Source organism: Jaculus jaculus, chromosome 19 (assembly GCF_020740685.1).
Source record: "Jaculus jaculus isolate mJacJac1 chromosome 19, mJacJac1.mat.Y.cur, whole genome shotgun sequence".
Lineage (NCBI taxonomy): Eukaryota > Metazoa > Chordata > Mammalia > Rodentia > Dipodidae > Jaculus > Jaculus jaculus.
Window position 1 is genome coordinate 37,762,324 of NC_059120.1, and position 13,155 is coordinate 37,775,478.

Sequence of the window (13,155 nt, forward strand, 5' to 3'; positions counted from 1 at the left end):
ACAGAAAAGAAATTTTATTTTTTTTCTCAATTTTTATTAACATTTTCCACAATTATAAAAAGTATCCCATGGTAATACCCCCCCCACACACACTTTTCCTTTTGAAAAAGAAAATTTATATTTAATTATTTTTATTTTTATTTGGTTTTTTAAGGTAGGGTCTCACTCTAGCCCAGGCTGACCTGGAATTCACTATGTAGTCTCAGGGTGGCCTCGAACTCACGGCAATCCTCCTACCTCTGCCTCCTGAGGGCTGGGATTAAAGGTGTGCGCCACCACGCCCGGCTATTTTTTATTTTTTGGTCTTGGTTTTTCCAGGTAGAGTCTTGATATAGCCCAGGCTGACTTGGACTTCACTATATAGTCTCAGGGTGGCCTTGAGCTCATGATGATCATCCTACCTCTGCCTCCCAAGTGCTAGGATTAAAGGTATGAGCCACAATGCCAGGCAAGGAGAGAGAGAAAATGGGTGGTGTATCAGGGCCTGTAGTCATTGCAAATGAACTCCGGATGAATATGCCCCTTTGTGCATCTTGGCTTTACCTGGGTGTTGGGGAATCGAACTCAGGTCATTAGGCTTTTTCTGGGCAAGCATCTTAACCACTGAGCCATGTCTCCAGCCTGACAATTTCTTTTTCTTTTTATTTTTTAATTTTAATTTTTTTTTTTTTTTTGAGGTAGGGTCTCACTCTAGCCCAGCTGACCTGGAATTTACTCTGTAGTCTCGGGCTGGCCTTGAACTCACAGTGATCCTCCTACCTCTGCCTCCCGAGTGCTGGGATTAAAGGCATGCACACCACGCCTGGTTTAGACAATTTCTTTTTCTTTCTTTTTTTTGTTTTGGTACATACATACATACATACATACATACATACATACATACATATTTGTTCATTTCAGAGAGAGAGAGAGAGAGAAAGAGGAAAAGAGAGAGAATGGGTGTACCAGGACCTCTAGCTACTGCAAACAAACTCCAGATGCATGTACCACCATGTGCATCTAGCTGACATGGGTCCTGGGGTTTCGAACCAAGGTCCTTTGGCTTTGCAGGTAAATGCCTTAACTGCTAAGCCATCTCTCCAGCCCTGTCTTTGTTTTTTTGAGGTAGGGTCTCACCCTAGGTCAGGCTGACCTGGAATTCACTATGTAGTCTCAGGATAGCCTTGAACTCTAAACTGTCCTGCCTCTGACTCCCAAGTGCTGGGATTAAAAGACATGCACCACCATGCCTGGCTACTGGCAATGTTTTCTCTTAAAGTACTCAAGTCTTCTTGGCTTTTTCCACCTATCTTCTCATTTTAAAACTATTTATTTCTGTATGTGTGTTTCAGGGTCTCTTGCCACTGCCAACAAATATTAGATGTGTGGCTTATGTAGGTAGCTTGGGAATTGAACCTGGGCTGGCAGGCTATGCAAGCAAGCACCTTTAATTGGTGAAATATCTTCTCTGCCCCTCCTCTTCCTTTTTATTGGGAACCAGTTAGAGAACTCAATATCTACCTGTGACAAAATTTTTATTACCTTTTACTTAATTAATAATTTATTTATTTTTACTTTTTAAAGTTTTTTTTTCCCTTTTGGGCCTTGATCGGAAGGACTTGGGCCCCCTAGTTTTAAAATATTTTTAAGGTTTATTTATTTATTTAGAGAGAACAGACATGCCAGGGCCCTTAGCCATTGTAGATGAATTCCAGATGCCTGTGCCACCTTGTGCATTTGGCTTACATGGGTACTGAAGAATCAAACTTGGGTCCTTAGGCTTCACAGGCAAGTGCCTTAACTCCTAAGTCATCTCTCCAGCCCTTACCATTTATTTATTTATTTGTTTGTTTGGAGGTAGGGTTTCACTCTAGTCCAAGCTGACCTGGAATTCACGATGTAGTGTCAGGGTGGCCCTGAACTCATGGCAGTCCTCCCACCTTTGCCTCCTGAGTGCTGTGATTAAATGGGCATGTGCCACCATGCCTGGCTTTACCTTTTATTTTTTTTTTTGTTCATTTTTATTTATTTATTTATTTGAGAGCGACAGACATAGAGAGAAAGACAGATAGAGGGAGAGAGAGAGAATGGGTGCGCCAGGGCTTCCAGCCACTGCAAATGAACTCCAGACGCGTGCACCCCCTTGTGCATCTGGCTAACGTGGGGCCTGGGGAACCGAGCCTTGAACTGGGGTCCTTAGGCTTCACAGGCAAGCACTTAACCACTAAGCCATCTCTCTAGCCCACCTTTTATTTTTAACCTTTGTTTTTTTTTTTTTTTTTTGATTTTTGAAGGTAGGGTCTCACTGTAGCCCAGGCTGACCTGGAATTCACTATGGAGTCTCAGGGTGGCCTCGAACTCATGGCGATCCTCCTACCTCTGCCTCCCGAGTGCTGGGATTAAAGGCGTGCGCCACCACGCCCGGCTTTAACCTTTGTTTTTAATAGCTGTGAAGTAGAAGAAAGATCTTGGACATTTATCTTGGAAAACTCATTTACTTTCCCAAGCTAAATATCCTCACCTATATTTCTATGTACAATAATACAAACAGCTTGCTGGGCGTGGTGGTGCACGTTTTTAATCCCAGGATTTAGGAGGCCAAGGTAGGAGGATCATCATAAGTTTGAGGCCACCCTGAGACTACACAGTGAATTCCAGGTCAGCCTGGAATAGAGCGAGACTCTACCTTGAAGAAATAAAAACAAACAAACAAACAAAATTATATGGCTTGTTAAGAGGAGGAAAGGAGACAGATTAACTGAAAGTGCTTTATAACTAAAAATACTGTGTAAATTAATGTTGACATAAAACATATTTCATACTTTTCTTAAAGTTGGTTTATTTATTTGAGAGAGAGAGAGAAGTGTGTGTGTGTGGTGGGGGGGTAGATAATGAGCGTGCCAGGGCCAACAACCTCTGCAGATGAGTACCAGACGCATTCACCACCTTGTGCATCTGGCTCACATGGGTCCTGGGGAATCAAACCTAGGCTTTGCAGGCAAGTGCCTTAAGCACTAAGCCATCTCTTCAGACCCTATTTTACACTTTTTGTTTCATTTTGCATTTGGCTTTGTTACATTGTGTGTATGCATTTATAAACAACCTTTGGGTCCTTTATAGATTAAGGCTGTTCCAAATATAGCAGCTCTGAATATCCATGCAAAAGCATTTGTGAAAACACATGCTTTCCTTTCATAGAAAAACCTACTGTGAAGTTTCTGTGTCATATGGTAGCCTCATGTTTGTAAGGAAGTACCAACTGTTTGTGAAGTGGCTGGACCGTACCATACCAGCCATGTTTGAGAATGCCAGGGTTTCAGCGCTTGGCGGTGTCTCTCTTGAACTGGAACCATCCTAGTGGTATGTAATGGTGTCTTGCTCATTTCCTTGGTGACTAATGTTGGTGTGTGTGCTTTATTGTGAGTATTGGCTACTCATAAATCTTTTGTAAATGCTCTATTCTTACCTTACTCATGTTTTAATTGTAGTTTTTGGCTTACTCAGTTGTTCAGGATTTAAGTCCATGCTTGCTCACTTGCTCTCTGTCTGTCTGTGTGTGTGTGTGTGTGTGTGTGTGTGTGTGTGTATGCATGTAGTGTTCTAAATATTTTATCCCAGTCTGTGGCTTGTTATTTCATTTTAAACCAATATTTTTAGATAAGTAGAAGGCTTTAATTTTGATAAAGTCTAATTTGACTTTTTTCTAATTGGTTAATCATTTTTATGTTATATAAGAAACAATTTTCTTCTCAAATGATTTTTTTCTTCTAAAAAGTTCATAGTTGTAGCTTTTATGTTTAGGTTCATAATGTAGTTCAAGTTAACTTTTACAAATGATGTGGGTAATAGTCAGGGTTCACTTTTTTACCTGTGGATACCCATTCATTACGGAGTTGCTTTGAAAAGACTTCTCTTCCCCTACTTTGTGGAAATTACTTGAGTATATACCTGTGAGTTTATTTATCTATATGAGAGAGAGGGAGGGGGGAGGGATGGAGACAGATAAAGAGAGAGAATGGACACTCCAGGGCCTCCAGCTGCTACAAATGAACTCCAGACATATGAGCCACCTGTGCATCTGGCTTATGTGGATCCTGGGGAATCGAGCCTGGGTCCTTTGACGTTGTATGCAAGCACCTTAACTATTAAGCCATCTCTCCAGCCCATGAGTCTGTGCTTTTTATTATTATTATTATTTTTTAGGTAGGGTCTCACTCTAGCCCAGGCTGACCTGGAATTCACTCTGTAATCTCACATTGACCTTGAACTCATGAGGATCCTTCTACCTCTGCCTCCCGAGTGCTAGGATTAAAGGTGTGCACCACCACACCTGGCTTGAGTCTGTGCTTTTTAAAGTGCTTGCCTTGGGGCTGGAGAGATGGCTTAGTGGTTAAGCACTTGCCTATGAAGCCTAAGGACCCCAGTTCGAGGCTCAATTCCCCAGCATCCATGTTAGCCAGATGCACAAGGGAGCACCGCATCTGGAATTTGTGTGCAGTGACTGGAGGCCCTGGCACACCCATTCTTTCTCTCTATCTGCCTCTTTCTCTCTTTAGCCCTCAAATGAATAAAAATAAACAAAAATAATTAAAAAAACTAAAGTGCTTGCCTTGTAAGCATGAGGATCTGGGTTCGGATTCTAAGTACATGTCTGATGTGATGGTGCGTGCCTGTAATCCCAGTACTAGGGAGGCAGTGACGGGGTATCCCTGCTGCTTGCCATCTAGCTTGTGTAGGTGGATTGGTGAGATCCAGGTTCAGTGAGAGAACTTATCTCAAAATAAATAAATAAATAAATAAAAGTAGTGCGCTGAGCGTGGCAGTTGGCTGTGAGGATTGCTATGAGTTCAAGGCGAGCCTGAGACTACATAGTGAATTCTAGGTCAGCCTGGGCTACAGTGAGACCCTACTTCAAAAAAAAAAAAAAAATAGCGGAGAAGTGTTTAAAGTTGACACTTGATGTCGAGCTCTGACCTCCACGAGCACACACTTGCTTGTGCACCCGCACACACACATGACCTACATGCATACAAATACGCATATATATGCATGCATGCAAATACTATACTCATACCCACAGCAAAAAATACATGAAAATGGCCGGGGAGGTGATTAAGTTTGTAAGAACTCTTGCTGTGCATATAGCATGAGGACCTGAGTTCAGGTCACCAGAACCCAATTAAGTGCTAGACATGGTAGTGTATGCCTGTAATCCTAGGAGCAAGCTTGCTAGCTAGACCAGCTGACTAGGTTAGTGCTGGGTTCAGTGAGAGGCCCTGTCTCAGTGAGATGCAGAGTGATTGAGGAAGAAACTCAGATGTTGACTTCTGGCTTCCACATATGCGCACACACTCAGTTCACACATACGCACACATATATATGTGCCAGAAAATTAAAATAAACTAGGTTAGAGAAATGGCTCTGTTGTTAAAGGCACTTACTTGAAAAGCATGAAGGCCCCGGTTCGATTCCCTAGTGTCCACATAAAGCCAGTCATACAATGTGGTACATGTGTCTGGAGTTCATTGCAGTGGCAGAAGGCCCTTGTGTACCTATGCACTTTTTCTCTAGTAAATAAATAAACTATTTAAAAAGCATACTTGATTTTTCATATTTCCACCCCTTTTTTTTTCTCCCAGGGAACTGTGACTGCTCTGCTGCCTCTTCTGGTGAGAGTGCCATTGTAAGCACATGTGCTCTGCCCTCGCTTCAGTCATATTTAATAGCTGTAGACGTAGTTGACTCTTTTGACAGTATTAAGAGAAGCAGTTTTAGGGCTGGAGAGATGGCTTAGTGGTTAAACACTTGCCTGTGAAGCCTAAGGACCCCGGTTCGAGGCTCGGTTCCTCAGGTCCCACGTTAGCCAGATGCACAAGAGGGCACACGCGTCTGGAGTTCGTTTGCAGAGGCTGGAAGCCCTGGCGTGCCCATTCTCTCTCTCTCCCTCTATCTGTCTTTCTCTCTGTGTCTGTTGCTCTCTAAAAAAAATAAAAAAAAAAAGAAGCAGTTTTATAAATTGATAACTTATTAGTGCTGTTAGGTGTTTTCAGTACATGTGCTTCAGGTAGAATTCCTGAAGCATGCTGTGAACAGCATCCTGGGCTACAAGCATGTGTGGCTGCATTTAGGTGAGGTTTCAAAAATATAAAGGTTGAAAGAGACCTTGAAAACTGAGCCATCACTTAGGGGGTGAAATATGGATCCATAGTGGAGGTTGGGGCGAGAGAGTGAGCGGGGGATCAAGAACAGGTATAAAGGCTCTGGCAAACTAGGGGATCCCTGAAGGAGGTGCTTAATTGAGTAGCCAGGCATGATGGCTTATGCTCATAATGCCAGCACTTGGAAGGCTGAGGCAGGAGGATTAGTGTGAGTTTAAGGTCAGCCTGAACTAGCTAGTGAGTTCCAGGCCATCTTAGATTACAGAATGAGACCCTGTCTCAAAAAAAACAAGACAAAACATGTCAGGCATGGTGGCACACACCTTTAATCCCAGCACTCAGGAGGCAGAGGTGGGTGGATTGCTGTGGGTTCAAGGCCACCCTGAGACTGCATAGTGAGTTCCAGGTCTGTCTGGACTAGAGTGAGACCCTACTTCAAAAAATCAAAAAAAAAAAAAAAAAAAACACACACAAAAAAAATGACAAAACAAAGTCTTAAGTTAGCAAAAAATAGAATTCTAAAATCAGCTTTAAAGAGTTAACATGTAGTTAATAAGTCATTGAAACTGTTTTTTTTTTAAGAGTTTCTATTTAAATTTTGTTTTTGTTTGTTCATTTTTTTTATTTATTTGAGAGCAGCAGACACAGAGAGAAAGAGAGAGAGAAAGAAAGTGAGAGAATGGGCACACCAGGGCCTCCAACCATCGCAAACGAACTCCAGACGCGTGTGCCCCCTTGTTCATCTGGCTAATGTGGGTCCTGGGAAATCAAGCCTCAAACCAGTGTCCTTAGGCTTCACAGGCAAGTGCTTAACCAAGTTAAGCCATTTCTCCAGCCTTGTATATTTATTTTTTTGAAGGTGGAAACAGGGTCTTATATATCCTCGGCTGACCTCAAACCTGATACATAGCCAAGGATGACCTTGAATTTCTGATCCTTCTGCCTCTACCTCCTTAGTTCTGGGCTACATGTGTGTGCCTTCACACCCTGATTTTATTTTATTTTATTTTATATTATTAGAAACTTCCATGATTATAAAAAATACCCCATGGTAATATCCTCCCTCCCCCCACTTTCCCCTTTGAAAGTCCATTCTCTGTCATACCTCCCCATCTCCATCAGTCTCTCTTTTATTTTTGATGTCATGATCTTTTCCTCCTCTTTTGATGGTCTTATGCAGGTAGTGTCAGGCACTGTGAGGCCATGGATATCCAGGCCACTTTGTGCCCTTCCTTTGGCTCTTACATTCTTTCCGCCACCTCTTCCGCATTAGACCCTGAGCCTTGGAAGGTATGATTGAGATATTACAGTACTGAGCACTGTGGTCATTTCTTTCTATCACCATGATACCTTCTGAGTCATCCCAAGGTCACTGCCATCTGAAAAGAGAAGATTCTCTACCCAAAGTGAGAGTAGCATTAATATAAGGGTGTGAACAGTAACAGAAGTGCTTACTGTGCAGTTTGATAAGCCTAGTATATACATTTAGCCAGACAACAGCATATTTATACCCCTAGGGCTCATGACTACCCCTGTTTTAAGTTTTCAGTATCAGGGATGTATTCCCTCCCATGGAATGGGCCTGCAGTCCAATTGGAGGGCAATTGGTTTCCCCCATAACAGACGTGCCACTATTGCTGGCCAAATATAAGGCTTGCAGTGTCCACTGTTGAGTATCTTCACTGCACACCCTGGTTTTTGTAATGCTAGGGTTTGAACCCATCTTTCTGTTGTCTTGTTTTGTTTTGTTTTGTTTTTCAAGGTAGGGTTTCACTCTAGCACAGACTGACCTGGAATTTACTATGTAGTCTTAGGGTGGCCTTGAACTCACGGTGATCCTCCTACCTCTGCCTCCTGAGTGCTGGGATTAAAGGCGTCTACCACCATGCCCAGCCATATCATTTTTTTTCAATTTAATTTTATTATTTTATTTTATGAGAGAGTGAATGGATGTGCCAGGGCCTCTAGCCACTGCAAACGAATTCCACATGCATGTACCACCCTGTGCATCTGGCTTACGTGGGTACTGGGGCATCGAACCTGGTTCAGTAGGCTTCATAGGCAAGTGCCTTAAGCTGCTAAATCATCTCGTCTGTCCCTCCTCCCGCTGTTGTCTTTTAAGTATAGACGGTATACCATGATCATACTTTCCTCCCATGACCCCATTTTCCTCTTCCAAATCCCGTCCACTGAACCCTTTCTTTTTCCAATTAGACTCTCTTCTGTTTTGATGTCATTGTTACGTGTGTCTAGTGTAGGTAGAATATCAGGCCATTTTGTGTCTGGAAGACAGCAGTATAGGCAGTCCTTCCTTTTCTTTCACTCTTACATTCTTTGCACCACCTCTTATGCCATGGTCCCTGAGCCTTGGAGTGTGTTATAGAAATATCTCAGAGCTCAACACACCACTGTCCCTTCTTCTCAGCACTATGGTGAGTTTTGAGTCACCTCAGTGGTCATTGCCATCTGAAGAGAAGCTTCTATAACCAAAAATGAGGACAACATTTATATGTGGACATATGTGGTTAGAGGGCAGTTTGGTGGGCATAATATATGCATTTAGGGAGACAGCAGTGGTAGTTTCCCTCCATAGTGCTCATGGCCTCCCCAGCCATAGGCTTTTGAATAGGTTTTCAGTACCAGGCATGTATTCCCTCCAATGGAGTGGACTTCCAGTCCAACCAGAGAGTGATTGATTGGATTTCCCCCAAACAGACATGCCACACCAGTTGGTTTATTTGGCCTGTTTGGCCAGCTGTGAGGCTTGCAGGGTCCACTGCTGGTTAAGACCACTGGTGATTTCTCTCCCTGAAAAGACTGTGCTGCATAGCTCTTTCCAGCATCATGAACACTAGTCAACAGGGAGGAGGTGTGCAGCTCAGCTCCAGCTTGATTCCTCAGTGACCTGCAGCCCAAGCCAATAACTTACTGGAAGGTGTCCCATCCCTTGTACTGAAAGTTTTCTAACAACATGGCTTCTGGGTGTTATCCACCTCCACAGGGTACTTTTGCCTAAACTGCTCATTTTTTAACATATGTATCATTAACTAGCAAAGATGTGGTTTTCCATATGGCTTATACAACATTTTTTTTAAAAAAATTATTTATTTGCAAGGGGAGAGAAGGGAAATGAGAATGAAGATGAGGATGAGAATGAATGGGTGTACCAGGGCCTCCTGCCACTACAAACAAACTCCAGACACATGTGCTTTATGCACCTGACTTTATGTCGGTACTGGGGAATTGAACCTGGGCCATTAGGCTTTGCAAGCAAGTACCTTTTACCACTGAGCCATCTCTTCCCCCCGTGAGTTAAATTTTTATGAATTCTTTTCCTACCACTCCTCTTCTGTATCCCCTCCCCTGACCCTACTCATGTTTTGGGGTTTTTATTGTGTGTGTGGAGACAAGGTGTTGGTGGTAGTGTTCTAGCTGACTTTGAACTTTTTTTTTTTTTTTTTTTTTTGAGGTAGGGTCTCACTCTAGCCCAGGCTGTCCTGGAATTCAACATGTAGTCTCAGGGTGGCCTCGAATTCATGGTGATCCTCCTACCTCTGCCTCCCGAGTGATGGAATTAAAGGCATATGCCACCACGCCCGGCCTTGACTTTGAACTCTTCATCCTTCTGTGCCATCGTCTGAGTACTGGGATTGCAGGCATTTGGCTATCATACTTGGCTTAATACTACCTTTGAATTAGTTTATTCACTCTTTGGAAGCTTCGCTGTGTTACTACATACATGGAGCACCGTAAGAGCTCTCTTCTGCTGCTGGGCTGCACTCCTGCCTCTCGCATACCATCGTGTCACCCAGCCCGGTGTGCATCATTACTTTGTTGTGTGAATACTTAGCCATTTGTTGCCAGCCAAATTTCCCAAGTTAAAAAAAAGTGGGGGCTGGAGAGATAGCTTAGCATTTAAGGTGTTTGCTTGCAAAGCCCAAGGACCCTAGTTCAGTTCCCTAGGACCCACATAAGCAATCTGCATCTGGAGTTCATTTGCAGTGGCTGGAGGCCCTAGTGTGCCCATTCTGTCTCTGCCTTTTTCTCAAATAAATAAATAAATAAGTAAATATTTTACAGTGAAGGTATCTACAATGTAGGTCGTGAGTGGTGTGTAAAATCTTTCACCAAATGGAGATCTCTATGGAAATTGTGTTAGAAGAGAAATAGTAAAAACCTAATCTAGTCTTCGAAGAAGTTTCTGGGTAACTCAATTTAGTAACTGAGTTTAAAAGTGATCTGATGAAAAGAGAGGAGATGGAATTTGTGATTAATAGATATATTTGAATCTCACCTTTCCATCAGTGCATTACTTAATAAATTCAGATTTTGTTTCTCCGAAAAAAAATAAATAAATATTTTTAAAATGGGTCTGGAGAGATGGCTCAATAGTTAAAGGTACTTGCTTTCAAAGCCTGCTGGCCCAGGTTTGATTCCTCAGTTCACATGTAAAACCATATGCACAAAGTAGCACATCTGAAGTTTGTTGGTAGTGGCATCCTTCTTAGTTTCTGAGACTGGGCATATTCAGGGATATATGGCTGTAAATGTTTTGTCTGTCTCTCTCTCTGCTTGCAAATTAAATAAGTAATTTTCAAAAAATTTTGTAGCCATGGAAAATTTCACCTTTTTTTTGACCAACCTATGCTAGAGCATGTTAATCAATGAAAAGTAGAGAAAGGCAAGAATCATTCAAAAAGGACCAGATATGTTAGGATATTCCCAGAAACCAGAGAAAACAAGTCCTTTCTTGTCCATAGTGAAGAAACCCCAAGTCTTAAAGGCTTCTCAAAGCCAGAAATTCCCTATAAATTTCAGAAGCAAGAAAAGAATTTTTGTTTTCATATTCAACAGTACTGGGATGAATGAATCTTCACATTCTCTGTATTCATATTTTATCAAAAGACTTGGCTGAAGCCTGTAACTCAGCATTCTGGAGACTGGGTGAGATGGCCAGCCTAGGCTCCAGAGTTGAGACCTTGTCTCAGACAACAAAAATAAAATAGAAGTTCTTTTTTAAAAAATGTCTTTTTTAGAGACAGAGAAAGGGAGAAAAAGAGAGGGGGTGGGGGGCGAGTGGGCATGCCATGGCCTCTAGCCAATGCAAATGAACTCAAGATGCATGCAACACTATGTGCATCTGGCTTACGTGGGACCTGGAGAATTGTACCTGGGTCCTTTGGCTTTGCAGGCAAGTGTCTTAACTGCTGAGCCACCTCTCCAGCCCCAAAATAGAAGTTCTGTGTGGCTTTGGTTTGTTCGTTTCAGTTTCCCCAGTCCACATGCGTTTAATTTCTTAAGTCTTCTAGAGTAGTTTTGTGTTCAAACATTAGAGCATCACCAGTGTTTCTTTTCTTGCAAAGCTGATTTTCCTACACATTAGTGGGAATGTTTTTAAAGGTAGACATCACACATTTTCCATGATTCCTTCATGGAAGCTAGAAGCACTTGGAAGGTAGAGGCAGGTGGATTGCTATGAGTTGAAGGCCACCCTGAGACATAGTGAACTCCAGGTTAGCCTGGGCTGGAGTGAGACCCTACCTTGAAAAACAAAAACAAAAAGTGGTGAGATTAAGAAAGAGTAATAGAGAGGGTGAATATGATCAAAGTGCTTTCATTATGATATTAATGAAACTTTTACACCTAATATACAGTAATAAAATGAGTTTAAAAACATTTGGAAATGGTTTAAATGAAGTTGATGGAAGTTTTGAAGAACGGTTTTCTACCAACAATAACTGTGTGTGTGTTGGAGGGGGTAGCTGTACTGACAGCTGTTCTAAGATATTTTCCTGCTTGTTAATCAGGGCCACACAGCCAGAGCTGGAGGAAGGATGAGCCTACCTCAGGAAGTTTTGGCTATTTATAACCACGATGTAGTAGAACTTGAGAGCAGGTCTTTTTGCTTTATGGCAGGAAGCGTTTTCTGCCAACTTTCACATTTGAGGAAACAGTGTACAGTGCTTAGTGAAGCCTCCCGGGAAAGGAAAGAATGTGAGGGTGACTATACTTTTGCTGATGTGGGTCAAGGGTGTGGTTGCAGAGAGGAAACTCAGCCAGTGATGAAGTAGGCTATGATTGTTTTGAAGTAGAAACTGTATTGACACATCATGTGTTGGAACCATCGTTTCCCTTCTTTCCTGCCCCCACTCCACTGAGGGCCTCCTCAGTGGGATTGCTGGTCTTCACCATGGAGGTGTGGGATGTGACTTGTAGGGGCAGCAGTCAGTCATTGTGGTGCTGGGTGGGGGGCACCGGGGTTGTGGAGCGATGTCTCTGAATATTCCCTCCCACCCTTGGCTCTCACATTCCTTCCACCCTCACTTCTGACAAATTCCCTGGCTGTGGTGGGTGTGCTTTAAGTCTACTTTGATGTTGAACTCTCAGCAGCAGCTTGGAATTCTCTTCAGTGTAGTGTGTGGGGGACCTGTGCTGCTCACCCGTGCTAGTGGGGTAATCTTATCTATCAGCAGAAGATGGGAGGAGGATTGGCTAGAGATGTGTCTGTAAACTGACACTTGTCTACAGTACACTTTTTGTTTACTTGATGTAGTTCTGCTTATATAGATTTTTTGTAACATTTCATTGCTCTTTGTGTTATTAAAGCCTTCACAAAGGGCTGGAGAGAAGGCTTAGATGTTAAGGCGCATGCCTGCAAAGCCTAAGGACCTAGGTTTGATTCTCTAGTTCCCATGAGAACGTGTCAAGTGTACAGGAGGCTCTGAATTCAGTCCTCAGTACCGCAAAGAGAGAGGGAGAGAGACAGAAAGAGAGGGAGAGAGAAGTGATTGATTGCAAATAATATATTACTATGTGTAATCTCTGATAAGTCTTATTTTTACAGAAAAAAAATGAAACAGCAGAATATTGAAGCTGAAAACTTGAGAAGTATCTCACTGTTAGGAATAGTTTAATGGATACAATGTAAACTAATTATTGAAGACAAGATGAACAGTGTTTTAGTGAAGTTTAGAGAAAGGAGTTGTAAAACTATGTTAACATATTCTTGTTTCATTTT

The 13,155-nt window shown here is 42.4% G+C and overlaps 1 protein-coding gene across 2 annotated transcripts in view; it reads left to right on the top strand.

Annotated features, from left to right (window-relative positions):
• Positions 1-13,155, top strand: part of Dennd2c (DENN domain containing 2C) — a 99,196-nt gene that overhangs the window by 37,850 nt on the left and 48,191 nt on the right. The gene's annotated exons all lie outside the window — the stretch shown is intronic.